Genomic DNA, 13,201 nt, shown 5'->3' on the forward strand with positions numbered 1-13,201 from the left:
GCGTACCCATAGTGATACGGACCGTACACACGCGCGTACGCTCACTATCACTATGGGTGTGCTCGCGTATGCGTACCCATAGTGATACGGACCGTACACACGTGCGTACGCTCACGATCACTATGGGTAGGCCTACGGCAGCACTCCCATAGTGATAGGGAACGTACACACGCCCTCAGAGCGAATGTACGGTGCCTTACACACATAACAGTGGTGACAGGCAGCACACAGAAAGAAATAGAGCTGACATACTTGTCCATGGATGGACATCAAGGCATTGTCTGCCAAGTACTACATGTGTGGGGCACAGGTGTGAAAGGCTGTGAGGTGGCACATTACTCCTTAGTTGTGAAGGCAATAGATGTATGATGAGATGTGTACAGATGTTATGTGTGACGGTGCTATATGTGCCAGACATGCCCTTCACTCCTTTGACATGTGTGCATGTCGTACAGCACACTTGAGATGAGCGCCACTGGCATCGCACAGTCAACAACACACGCAAGTGTCCCCTGATGCCTGCTACAGGGGTTACCACACCAGACATGTGACTACCCACGGTGCACGATGTGACTATGTCATGTATGTGTGGTGTGTTCACATTAGCTTGATGTTGGTGTTCCCTCATAAGCATCTGCTGTTGCTGCAACCAACATGTGTCTGTGTGTAGATGGACATGGCACACTGTTATGCACATCAGGCCACATGTGGTATCGGATGTAAGGTGTGTATGTATGCATGGGACACGGAGTAGCGTAACGAGGACCTGTCTGCATCCTCTCAATGTATGTGTGGTCAGTCATGACATGTACACCTTCATGGCAAGGTGTGTGGGCTGTCCTAGTGTAATGTCATGTGACCTGTGGCTCTAGTGTTCCGCTACCTGTCTCTGCAATCAACATCCTACTTCTGCTGATATGTTGATGTATGTCACTCCTGTATTGCGTCTGGCTGTTCACTTACACTGGGACACAGCTAGTCCCATGCCATGGGATGTGGAGGTTCACAATCTCCGTGTGTAGCTGGGTCTTGGTAGGAGTGTCACCTGGCAGCCATACGTGTCCAGGGCATGTAGCACATACCTGACTCCCTATGTAGCATATGTGTATTGACAGATTAACATGTGCTCAGTACATATAAATTGTTGTTGTAGTGCACTCACTCTTCCTTGTCACTTCCAAATTACTGCAGAGCGCCGCCTCTTCCCCGACCAATTCCGGACTTGGCTGACATGCGGGAGAATGACTGTATACGCTGCTACCGCTTCCCCCAATCGTTGATTGAGGAGTTGACGGCAAGGCTGGCACCACACCTGCAACCGCTGCACAGGTATCCTACGGCACTGACACCCAAGCTGAAGGTAATGGCAGCCCTACATTTTCTTGCCACGGGTACCTTTCAAAATACCATAGCTCATGTTGGTGGCATGTCCCAGAGCATGTTCAGCCGTGTGCTGCATGATTTTTTAGAGGCCATGTTGCTTCACCTGGATGAGTTCATCCATTTCCCAACTCCTGAACAGTTGACTGTTGTCATTGGGTCCATAGATGGGACACATGTGGCTTTGGTACCACCACAGGCACAGGAGGTAGCGTACAGGAATCGCAAGCACTACCACTCCATCAATGCCCTTGTGGTGTGTCTGTCCAACATGGTGATTTCACATGTCTGTGCTCGTTTTCCAGGATCAGCACACAATGCCTACATCATGAGGCGTAGCAGGGTGCCTGAAATGAAGACGCAGCTGCGCAACGAACGAGCATGTGTTGTTGGTGGGTACACTCTGTCTGTCCTGTATTTTGCAAAGACTTCCAGCCCGACCGCTTCTCCTGTCCTACTTATGTCCATGTGGTTTCCATGTAGGGGACGCTGGCTATCCCAACATGCCATGGCTGATCACACCTCTCCGCAACCCCAGCACGCCAGCCCAGCTCCGCTACAACACCGCCCATGGCCGGACAAGGCGAGTGATAGAGAGGACATTTGGCCTCCTGAAGAGCCGATTCAGGTGCCTACACAAGACCGGCGGCGCCCTCCCATATGCCCCGTTGAAGGTCTGCAAAATCTTCATGGTCTGCTGCATGCTGCACAACATGGCAGTTGAGAAAGCTGTGCCACTCATCCTGGATCAAGATGATCAGGACCATCCACCCGTGCAGGATGAAGGGCTTGGCAACGGGGCTAGTGATGTGGAGGATGTGGTTCCGCAAGAGGACATCCGGAGTCGGCTCATACGCGACTTCTTTTGCTTAGTGGTGAGTACCAGTGTCTGAGTGTGCACGCATTGGTCCCCGTGTGGCATGTGTTGCGATGTGTGTGTCCATCTGCATGTATGCCACGTGAGTCAGAGGTGTGTGTGGATGTGTCACTCGAGTGATGTGCCAGTGATGAGTGTATTTCCCCAGTCATAATTGTGACCCAGCATGTTGTCATCCTTACATGTGTCGAGTACATGCACATGCAAGTGGCTGTGCTTTTTGTGGCTGACTTCTTGTGTGTCTCTCATCCCCAGTTACTTGCGCATGCCGTCTGCTGGTTGCATTGTTGTGGCACTGCCATTCCTCATGGACACGTCATCGTGTGCTGACTCAGCGTTACACGCACGTACAAGTTTGGAAGTCTCCTTAGGGTAAGGGATGCATCAGGGGTGTATTGGGTGTGGCAGTTGTTTACGATGTGTGCACACTGCCCCTGTCGATGTTTGGTTCCTCTGCAGACATGTCGCATCACCATGGGACACATTACATGTAGCTGGATACACCTGAATAGATGGTCAGACTTGTTGACAGTCATCTGTAATGGGATAGTGGATTGTGATGATGGCATCAATGTGTGTAACACTGCCCTCGGACACATACGGTTTGCATTGGCTTGACATGGTGTGGGACTTCCACATCAGAGGATCAATGGTGTATGGCAGCCTCTCCGTGAGCAGCAGGGGGTGTTTAGCTGTTACCCGACACTTGTGTGCCAGTTCCATGGATAGCACACATTTGTGGTGCAGAAGGGGGGTGCCAGTGTTGGACCCACATGTTAATCCACATGACCTGTGTATGTGTACTCCGAGTTGCCTCTGCATTCCGGAATACATGACTAATAAAGGTGTCCCTATGCCTCCAAGGTGCCTCTTCTCAGTCAATGCTGGTGTGTTGCCATGGTGCATACGGCATGTCTGGCATGGTTTTCAGTGATAGTGGATATGTGTCTATGTGTAGAGTAGCAAGATGCAAGCTGTTTGTGTGGGATTAGACTCTGCATTGTGCATGATGTCCATGACTGTGTGGGTATTGTGACATGTGCCATCCCCATGCATCCAACGTTGGCCAGGCCACCATTCTCTGCATCCACCTGACTCAAGCTTGCAGGACATGGTTCTGCCACCTGTCTACACTTACCTGGGTGCCCCCCAGGACACTCCACATGATCCCTGACCTCTGCGCATGACTGTTGCTGTACTCAATATGTCTGTCGGCACGGTTGTGCGGCCACCCCCTCAGCTGGTTGGGCCCATCACGTGTGTGTATGGTGCTCCATGTGTGTCTTGCCTAATACATTGTGACTCATGTGTATCCTGTGCCAGACTCAGGCCCCAGGGTATGGATGGTTGAAGTCATATGAGAACTCAGGCATGGTTAGACTTTACAAGACACATTTAAGGTAATAATGCAAAATGTAGGCATCATCTCTTTATCGTGTAAGTTTTTATTTGTGTTCGGTACGTGTTGGGGGGGGGGGTATGACAAGAGGGGCTTTCCGGGTGTGTGGAATCCAAAGTTCACTGGGGGAGTTGGTGTCCTTGCCATTGGAAATCATCAGAGTCCATACCACAGTCTTTGTCAACATTGGTCAGACAGTGACCAGCAAGTCCATGTGGCAGAGAATGTCATTTGCTGATGTGCTGCTGTTGGTCCAGTGGGCCAGGTGCCAGGCCAGGTGTCCTGGGAGATGGTGCTGTTGCGCCGACCCTCACGGTCTTTTCCGTGGACGACCCGCCCTCCTGCGGGAACCCTCAGAAGCAGGCCGTGACGATGTTTTGGATGCTCCGTCGGATGTATCCTCCTCCTCCTGATCCCTCCCTGTGGGTGGTGATGTTCTTCGCCTGGTGGCACAGGGAGGGTTGCCCATGTTGTCGGCTATCCGACGGAGTGAACAGTTAATTCCCGTGAGCACCGTCACGAGCTCAGCCCGTCTGTCCTCCATCCGCCCTTGGTGTCACAGTTGACAGGCATGTTGCTCCGCATGTTGCTGGGCCTGCTGGGTCTTGATCTCCTCGAGGGTCCCCTTCATCTCATTGAGGGTGGACACAACCTGGCTCATGCCCGTGGTGTAATGCCGGTATGTGTCCAGGATGTTTCTTACATGGGAATATACCGGTTCCGCAGCCAACTGGTCAGGATCGCGCCTCCATCGTCCTCCACTCCCACCACCCCTGCCCACTTGCACCTGGCCTGCCCTTGTCGGCACATCGGGTCTCCGGGACCCCTGAGGGGTGGCATTTGCGTTGTCGCCTGCCTCCTCCTGGGTGCCGGTACACCGTGTTCCTCCTGGTCAGCCTGGCTGCGTTGTGGTGGTGGGGCAGGGATCCTGGGTGTCTCCTGGGATGTGGCAGGAGTGGGGGTGGTGGTTGGCCCAGTTGTACCCGACGCAGGTGCTTGGACACCAGAGGGGCCAGGTTGGTCGGGGTCGTCCACAGAGTGGTGAGAGTCGTCGCTGCCGGTGGGATCGTCATCCCGCAGAGCCGGGTCCTGTGAGTCTTCCCCCCCAGTGTTGGGGGGTGATCCACGATGTTGACCTGTGTGTGTGAGAGACAATGTTATTTTTGTTCCATGCAACATCCATGTTTCATTAGTTTCAAAGTTGGCACATTTCCTCTGGGTATTTGGATATGTTTTGCATTCCACTCACAGTGTACTTGTGCATGGGTATGTCCCTTGGCCACAGCTTTTGAGACTTTACCTATGTGTGACACAGTCTTACTTGCTGCGTCAATTGTGACTGCAGTCAGCAGTGGAGTGAGCAGGTGTGGCGAGCCATGCATTGGCGCCTTCCATGTTGTACTGTACGTGGGCACATGGAGTTGTTCCACACACTTATATAATGCAGGTAGCTGTCGTTGTGCTCGTGCACAGGTTGAGACATGGCCCAGTGTTTTGCCATGGAGAAGAGAGGGGGATTCAGGCACTGGCCACCCTTGTCTACATGCACGCAGTCCACCTGCTGACGAGCAGACATTCCCACACCACCCAAGTGTTGAAAACTAAAACAGCGATATGATTAAGCATTCACTGAAGACATGAATTCTCTACAGTTAAAATGTGTTTCTTGTCTTATGTTGACTAATGTCCGGACTCCATTTTGTATTGTCATGTCTCCACGTGCTTTGCACGAGAAGAGTCCTACCTTTTCGCTAGTTGCTCTTGTAATCTGCCTAGTAACAGTCTATAAATAGCTCCTTTGTCCGTCTGGCGCATGCCCAGACTTGACCACATCTGTTATCAGTTAGTCCTTGCTTGACCATGTTTTCGCGGGCTCAGGAAATTGTTAACTCCGCCCATATATTGATCCTGTATCGAAAATGTCCATAAATGGTAATGAATTTTGCTCTATGTTGTATCCACCCACTTATGAGCCCCTCTGTTGTGTATAAAAGGGGACCATGTACGCAAGTTCTATGTGCTACTCTATGCAATACTGAAGAGTGTTGTGTAGGTTGTAGGACCACCCTTAAGGGTTAATAAACTCTGTCTTTGTATTTGCAGTTTCCGTGCCAACTTCCTTCTAGTTTTCGTTACAGGAGGGCGAACCCTTGTATTTGTGGGCCTAGCTGGGGCCTGTATTCATCAATTGGCGCCCGTCACGTGGGGCTCATCGGCGACTCGGATGCTCGAAGGACTGGTCGTGACGAAGGTGAGGAATTTGGCCGGGGATGTGATCACTGCCAGCGGCGTCTTTCAGTCCTGGCATCCCAAGGTTTCTTCCTTCCCTTTCGAGCTGACCATCTGGGTGGCGCCGGTCCTCGACTGAGACCTCTTCTGTCGGTTTGCCGTGTGATAGCCGTTTGGGCGAATTTTGGAACTTGGCAGTTGGAATCTGGACACTCTTGATTGGTAAGAACCGTTGTACGGTACTTGCTCCGAGTTTTGAAGCCTGGGTTGGCTATTTGAGTTTGATTTGTGATGACCAGTCATATTTTGTATTGATTACTGTGAGAATATATGCGTTGAATTTGAATTTAAAATTATTTATACAGCGCACGTACACCAGCGGTTTCATGGCGCTACAACTGACAGAGGACTGGGCAAGGGAGCTGGAGCTAAGTAAGAAAAAGATGAACTGCTAATGAATTAATTGAAGAATTTAGCAAAGAGATGTGCCTTGAGCTGTTTCCGGAAATGCGGGTACAGGGTTGAAGCTCTAAGCTCGAGAGGCAGGGAGTTCCAGAAGATCGGGGCGAGGGTCGCAAATTTCGAGCCTCCCCATTTCTTTGTCCGGAACCGTGGGACTGTAAGAAGGGATTGGGTAGATGAACGCAGTTCCCTGGATGGAACATAAGGGATAATCTCAGATGAGATGAAAGCCGGTGCCGTGCCCAGTCGTGCTTGAAAGGTGATGGAAGCAAGCTTAAACTGGACACGAGCACGAACAGGAAGCCAATGTAGGGACTTTAGGAGGGGGGTGATATGGTGGGACTTTGGAAGTTTGAACACCAGGCGCGCCGCCTGGTTTTGGATCCGCTGCAGACGCCGGAGACTATATGCAGGTATACCTGCATATAGGGCGTTGCCATAATCCAGGCGGGATACGACCATGGCCAGGGTGATCAATTTTAAAGCATCAAATGAGAAAAAACAGGACACCGTTGCAACACATATAGGCAGGTAATGTGGAGATATTTCTCCGGAGTTGTTTAACTTTGAACGGCGCAACGTTTAAGTGCCATTTTTGATAATACTGCATATTTTGCATTATTTTTGAGCATGCCTGCTTTTAGCGCACTCCGTAAGTGGTGCTGCTGCTTTTGAAACCAGTTAAATCTTGAGGAATCTGCTCCAGCCCCCCCAGAGGGGACTCCTAATAGGGATATGTATGTGAAGCATGGTCTTTCTTCTATAATGTACAGCACAGTATGGAGGAAATACACCAAAAAGGATCCTGAGTTACGATGGCCTTTGTATGGATCGTTTGATATGTGTAAGATTGAGTATGTAGAACAGTGTATGTGTAAACGGCGTGCTCGGCAAGACATGTTTGAATGTGTACGGTTATGGGTGAAGGAAGTGCGTGAGCGGGAGAAACGTGAGAAAGCACTGATTGATAAAGAGCAACGGAAAAATGATCATGTGAGAGCGCAGGAAGCGAAACGTCGGGAGGAAAGAGAACTGGCGGAGAGACAAGAGAAAGAGCGTAGGCTGCAAGTATCGGGTCAATATGCTGTCCGCCAGCCACTTTATCCTGTCCTTACTAATCTCGAAGATGATTTTAATTTATTAGATCGCTCTCCACCCCCTTATGTTGGCGCGTCTGCCCCGAGGTCACAGGATTCTGGATCGGTTTCGGATAAGGTAGACACGCGATCCATGTTATCAACTGATCGTATGGGTGAGCTTCGGAAAATTTCTTTTCGTGCACTTAAGGGCAAGCTATCTCTTCCTGAATCATTGGAATTTTTGGAAAGTTGGCAGGATAGGGAAAAGTTATATTTTGTTGAAACTTTTTCTGATGAAGTGGTTACTGCCTTTCGGAAATATTCTGATGTTTTTGAGCCTGATGATATAGTACTAGATTCTAAAGGATTACGTAACGGTGTCTTTTCTCCCTCTTAGGTACCCGATGCGGTCTGACGGCTGTTTGCATTGCGGGACACGATGTTTGAACTTAAAGAGAAAGCGCGCCAAAAGACAGGGGAGAAGGAGCAATCAAATCCACATGTCGGCGGGAAACAGTCGTCTACCTCCCATTCAGATAAGAGTGAACTAGTGCATGCTAAACCGATGCGAGAGGCGGCACCTTTGTATGTTCCTCCTAAAGGAGCGGGAACTAGTTCAGACATGTCTTCCCCCGATGCTAGGGGATATTTCGTCTATAATTGGGTTTATACTCCCTGGCATAGGACTGATGTTATGGCATTGAAGAATGCATTGCCTGACCCCCGCAAGAATCCAGCGGCCTTTTACGAAGAGGTCGAAGGGGCCTTGAATTCTTGTATTATGACTTTAGCGGATATAGATTTGTTCTTTGGGCTCATTTTACCACCGGATATGTGGCGATCTGTGCGAAAGGTGGATGATCAAGACGCTTTTAAGGCCAAATGGTCTGAGATTGAGGATGAGGATAGGGAGAGAAAGCCCGCGCAAAAACCGCCCCAGATTATTTTAGATCTTCCTGCTGCTATCTTGACTAAGTTGAAAACGATTATTCCCCCTAAAAAGATTGACTGGAACATGTTAGCCTCATGTAAACAGAAGGCTGATGAATCAGTTTCAGACTTCTTTACGCGCTTTGAGGAAACATTTCATGATTTCAGTGGTCAGTCACTTACGGATGATACGGGTCGACATCTTTTTGTTGATAAATATGTGGCAAATTTATTACCGGGAATAGCAGCTCGTTTAAAAGCGAGTGAAAGTTCTTGGTCCACCTCGTCTCCGGCATCCCTCCTGACTATAGCTCAGTATTATGAGCGTCAGGAACAAGAAGCGAAGGGGCATGAGGAGAAGAAATCAAAAGATTTGAAAACTAAGGTGATGTTAGCACAAGTGTATGGTCCGCCTCGTCGGGGTGTTGAGAGAGGTAGAGGAGGATTTTATGGCCCCCCTTCGGGTCGGACGGATGTTAATAGAAATCAATGTGCATATTGTAAACAGTTGGGTCATTGGGCCAGGGATTGTCCGGTACTATATGCACCCCGTCAGGTACGTGGTAAGGGACCGCCGAGAGGTAGAGGGGGCTTTTCGAATTTTAGAGGGAATTCCAATGATCGTGCTCGCTTTGAGCCTACCGTGCAGCAACGAGATAGACCTAATGTGTTTGATCGGCAAAATCAGTATCAAATGTCTGGGAATGACCACCCTGGGTACCATGATTCGCAGCATGCATAGGATTGCGTTGGGTGGGGGTTGGAATCAGTTGAAGTGCCAGTTGATCAAAGGGGTCCTTATGTTACAGCAAACGTTCTGGGTTCTACTGATCGGTTCCTAGTTGATACAGGAGCTACTCGCAGTGCGCTGTCCAAACAATTGGTTCCGAGGGCTCCCCCATCTGGCTTAATGGTTACATCGGTAGGGTTTGATGGTACACTCTCTCGAAGCCCTCTGTCCCGACCCCTTGCATTTCATGTTGACCAACTTTCTGCACCCTGTCCGTTTTTGCTTGCCCCGAACACGCCTGACAACATTATGGGTCTTGATATGCTTAAGCACTTCAGAGCTACGATCCGCTGCTCCCCTACTGGAGTACGTGTGATATTAAACGATAATCACCCTATGACAGAACGGATGTGTGTGGTTGCAGAGGATACTGTATTAGCTTCTCTCCCTCGTACTTTGTGGGCCACTTCGGATACTGATGTGGGACAGATGGTGATTCCGCCTGTCCACATTAGTGTCCAGGAGGGTGCTGTGCTACCACGCCTCCCTCAATATCGTAGGGGGAGGAGGCACTCATACAGATTGTGCAGGATTTGAGAAAGGTGGGAGTAGTGGAGGAAATTCCCTACAACGTCTGCAATAGTCCTATTTTACCCATTTTGAAGAAAGATACCGATACTAGGGTTTATCGTTTTATTATTGACTTAAGGGAGGTGAATAAGATAGTGATACCTCAGTATCCAGTGGTTTCTGATATCACAACGTTGCTTACTCTAGTCCCGCCCACGGCGACCACATTCTCGGTTATCAATTTGAAAAATGCTTTCTTTTCGATTCCTATTCATCCTGATAGCCGGTATCTTTTCGGCTTCACTTTGAATAATCGGTCCTACAGATTTTGTAGAGTCCCTCAGGGTTATACAGAGAGTCCTAGTATTTACAGTCAAGCATTGAAAAGACAATTGGATTATTTTGCTCTGCCTGATGGTGTAGCCCTTATACAATATGTCGACGACATCTTGTTGGCGGCCGACACTCCTGAGCTATGTGAGAAGTGCACGTTATCCTTGCTTTCCTTTTTGGCATCACACAATCACAAAGTGTCGAAGAAGAAATTGCAATTCTGTAGACCAAAGGTGACTTACTTGGGTAACCTTTTGTCTAAGGAGGGGCGTGCACTCACACCAGATCGTATTCAAGCAATTTTGGACACGCCAGTACCTTCCACACAGAAGGACGTGCGTGCATTTTTGGGTCTTGCTTCTTTTTGTAGGCAATGGATATTGGGGTTTTCACACATAGTTAAGCCATTATTAGCACTTTTGACAAAAGATACCCCAATTCCTCTTCCCTGGTCAAATAGTTGTGAAATTGCCTTTCAGAAATTGCGACAAGCCCTTTGCTCAGCACCAGTGTTAGGTACCCCTGATTATACGAAGCCTTTTACATTGTATGTACATGAGAAAGATGGATGTGCATTATCAGTTTTAGTGCAGATGCACGGCGACAAGCAGCGCCCTTGTGCATATTTTTCGGCCGTACTTGATCCTGTTGCCCGAGCATTGCCTGGTTGTTTTCGCACGGTTGCGGCGACAGCTGTGTCAATACGCCAAAGGGAGGGAATTGTGTTATCTCATAAGCTGTTGGTATTAGTTCCCCATGCTGTTGATGCCCTGCTTAATCAGACAAAGACGCAGCATTTGACCAGTGCTCGTTTAACGGGATATGAATTGACGCTTTTGGCTCCTCATATTACATTAAAGAGGTGTGCAACGTTAAATTCAGCCACATTGTTGCCATTCCCGGAAACTCAGTCTGAAGCACGAAAAGCACATGATTGTATTCTTGTGACCGAGGAACAGACAAATGGTCGTATTGATCTCCAGGATACGCCCTTTACAGATGTGGATGGAGAACTATGGGTGGACGGATCATGCCTGAAGCTACCAGATGGTACGACTTCAGCAGCGTAGGCAATTACCACATTACAAACAATAGTGGAGACAGCACGCATACCGCAGAAATCAGCTCAAGCAGCGGAACTGATAGCATTAACACGAGCATGTGAGCTCAGTGCAGGATTGTGTGTGAATGTTTATACAGATAGCCGCTATGCTTTCGGAGTAGCGCACGATTTTGGCCTACTCTGGAAGGAGAGAGGGTTTCTAACGTCAAATGGAGCACAGATAATGTATGGAGAGTTAGTTCACAACCTTTTGACTGCATTAACATATCCAAAGAAGATTGCTATAGTTAAATGTAGTGCCCATAAAAAGGTGGTTGATAAAGTTGGAGAAGGGAATGCTTTGGCAGACCGGGTGGCACGAGAGACTGCGATGCAGCCTGGCTCTACTGCAATGTATGTTGTGAAGTCACAGGCAGAAAGATGGCACGATGCTAGGAGAGAAGTGCTGGAGATACAGAGGACCGCTTCCGATAAGGAACGGGAGCAATGGTCCAATGATGGAGAATTAGATGATGAAGGGTGTTGGAGAAATAAGCAGATGGATAAATGGAAGTTACCCACAGCTTTTGTACAACCTATGGTTCAGATGGCACATGGACTAGCACATGTCGGAGCTTCCGCAATTGTAAAATTACTCACACGAGTTTGGGAGCATCCGGAGATCGCTAGTACGGCAAAAAGGGTAGTGCAGACTTGCATGATTTGCCTGAAGTATAATCCAGGAAAGGGTACACGAACTCCAGCAGGAGGATTTGCAACACCTACTGCACCCTTTGAGGTTTTGCAGATGGATTACATTCAGCTTGAGCGCTGTAACAATCTGAAGTATGTTCTAGTAGTGGTTTGTGCCTTCAGTAAATGGGTTGAGGCATACCCTACGAAAGACAATACTGCAATGACTACAGCTAAGATGCTATTGAAGGAATTCTTCCCTCGATATGGTGTTTGTAGATTGTTGTGGAGTGATAACGGACCTCATTTTATAGCAGACGTTATCAAGTATGTCCTGAAGGGACTGGGAATTACCCAGAAATTTCATGCAGTGTTTCACCCTCAGTCTGCGGGATTGGTTGAGAAATATAATGGTACTTTGAAGCTTAAGATCGCTAAGATCTAAGCTTCGACTTCTTTGACTTGGCCAGACGCTTTACCGCTGGCATTATTGTCAATTAGATCGATACCGCATTCTCGGACCGGTCTCACGCCATATGAGATCGTGTTCGGACGCCCAATGAATATTTGGGGTCCACCGAAACTGAAGTCAGTGTATGATGTACCTTATGTAATGATGAATGATTATCTGGCACAGTTAACGGATAATTTGGTTTCTATTCATCAACAGGTTCGAGAAGCGCTCCCTGATCGGTCCACAGGTGAAGGACATAACCTCCGGCCTGGAGACTATGTTATGATCAAGGTGTTTGAAAGGACGAACAGTCTGGAGCCGAGATGGGTTGGTCCTGAGCAAGTCTTGCTCACAACGAGGACAGCTGTGCGAGTCTCCAATCGGAAGAACTGGATCCACTCCTTGCACTGTCGTAAAGTGCCACCTGGATTAGTGGAGCCTGCTGTATTGACCGACCATCGAGAAATCCTGACTGCAGAGAAAGGCCGTGCTGGGGACCCGAACGACACTGAGGAGCTCTTTCCGGACCAAGCGATTCCTGGAGGAAGAAGATATCATCTCAGACCGAGGAAGTGATTTCTTTCTGTATCAGGACACGTTGTCAGAACGGCCCTTAGGTTAGTGAAACAGAGAGCCAATGAGGCAAGGGGGGGGATCAGCCCTGCATTAGTGTAGTGACACCCGTCTTGGCCCGCTGGTGAAGAAATCAACGGCTGCCTAAGGGGAAGAGTTCTGACAACCTTTTAGTTTCAGGAAGATATTGACTTTTACTATAAAATGGAGAAGAAGAAGATTTTTTGTGCGACAAGTTTTATTATCATTGTAGCTATTGTTGTTATAACCACGTGGTTTGTTGAGGATGTGACTCCTGCCCGTGAGTTACTTGTTTTGACTACTCCAGTGCCTGAGGAGCACTACTTTTACACCCTTCCGTATCAAGAATTGAAGCATCGCCAGTCTTATTTGAATAATACTTTTATCCAGATTTTGCATTATACCCATGTAGCTACAAATGCTACGAAC

The sequence above is a fragment of the Triturus cristatus genome, chromosome 2_1, assembly GCF_964204655.1.
Source record: "Triturus cristatus chromosome 2_1, aTriCri1.1, whole genome shotgun sequence".
Classification (NCBI taxonomy): Eukaryota; Metazoa; Chordata; class Amphibia; order Caudata; family Salamandridae; genus Triturus; species Triturus cristatus.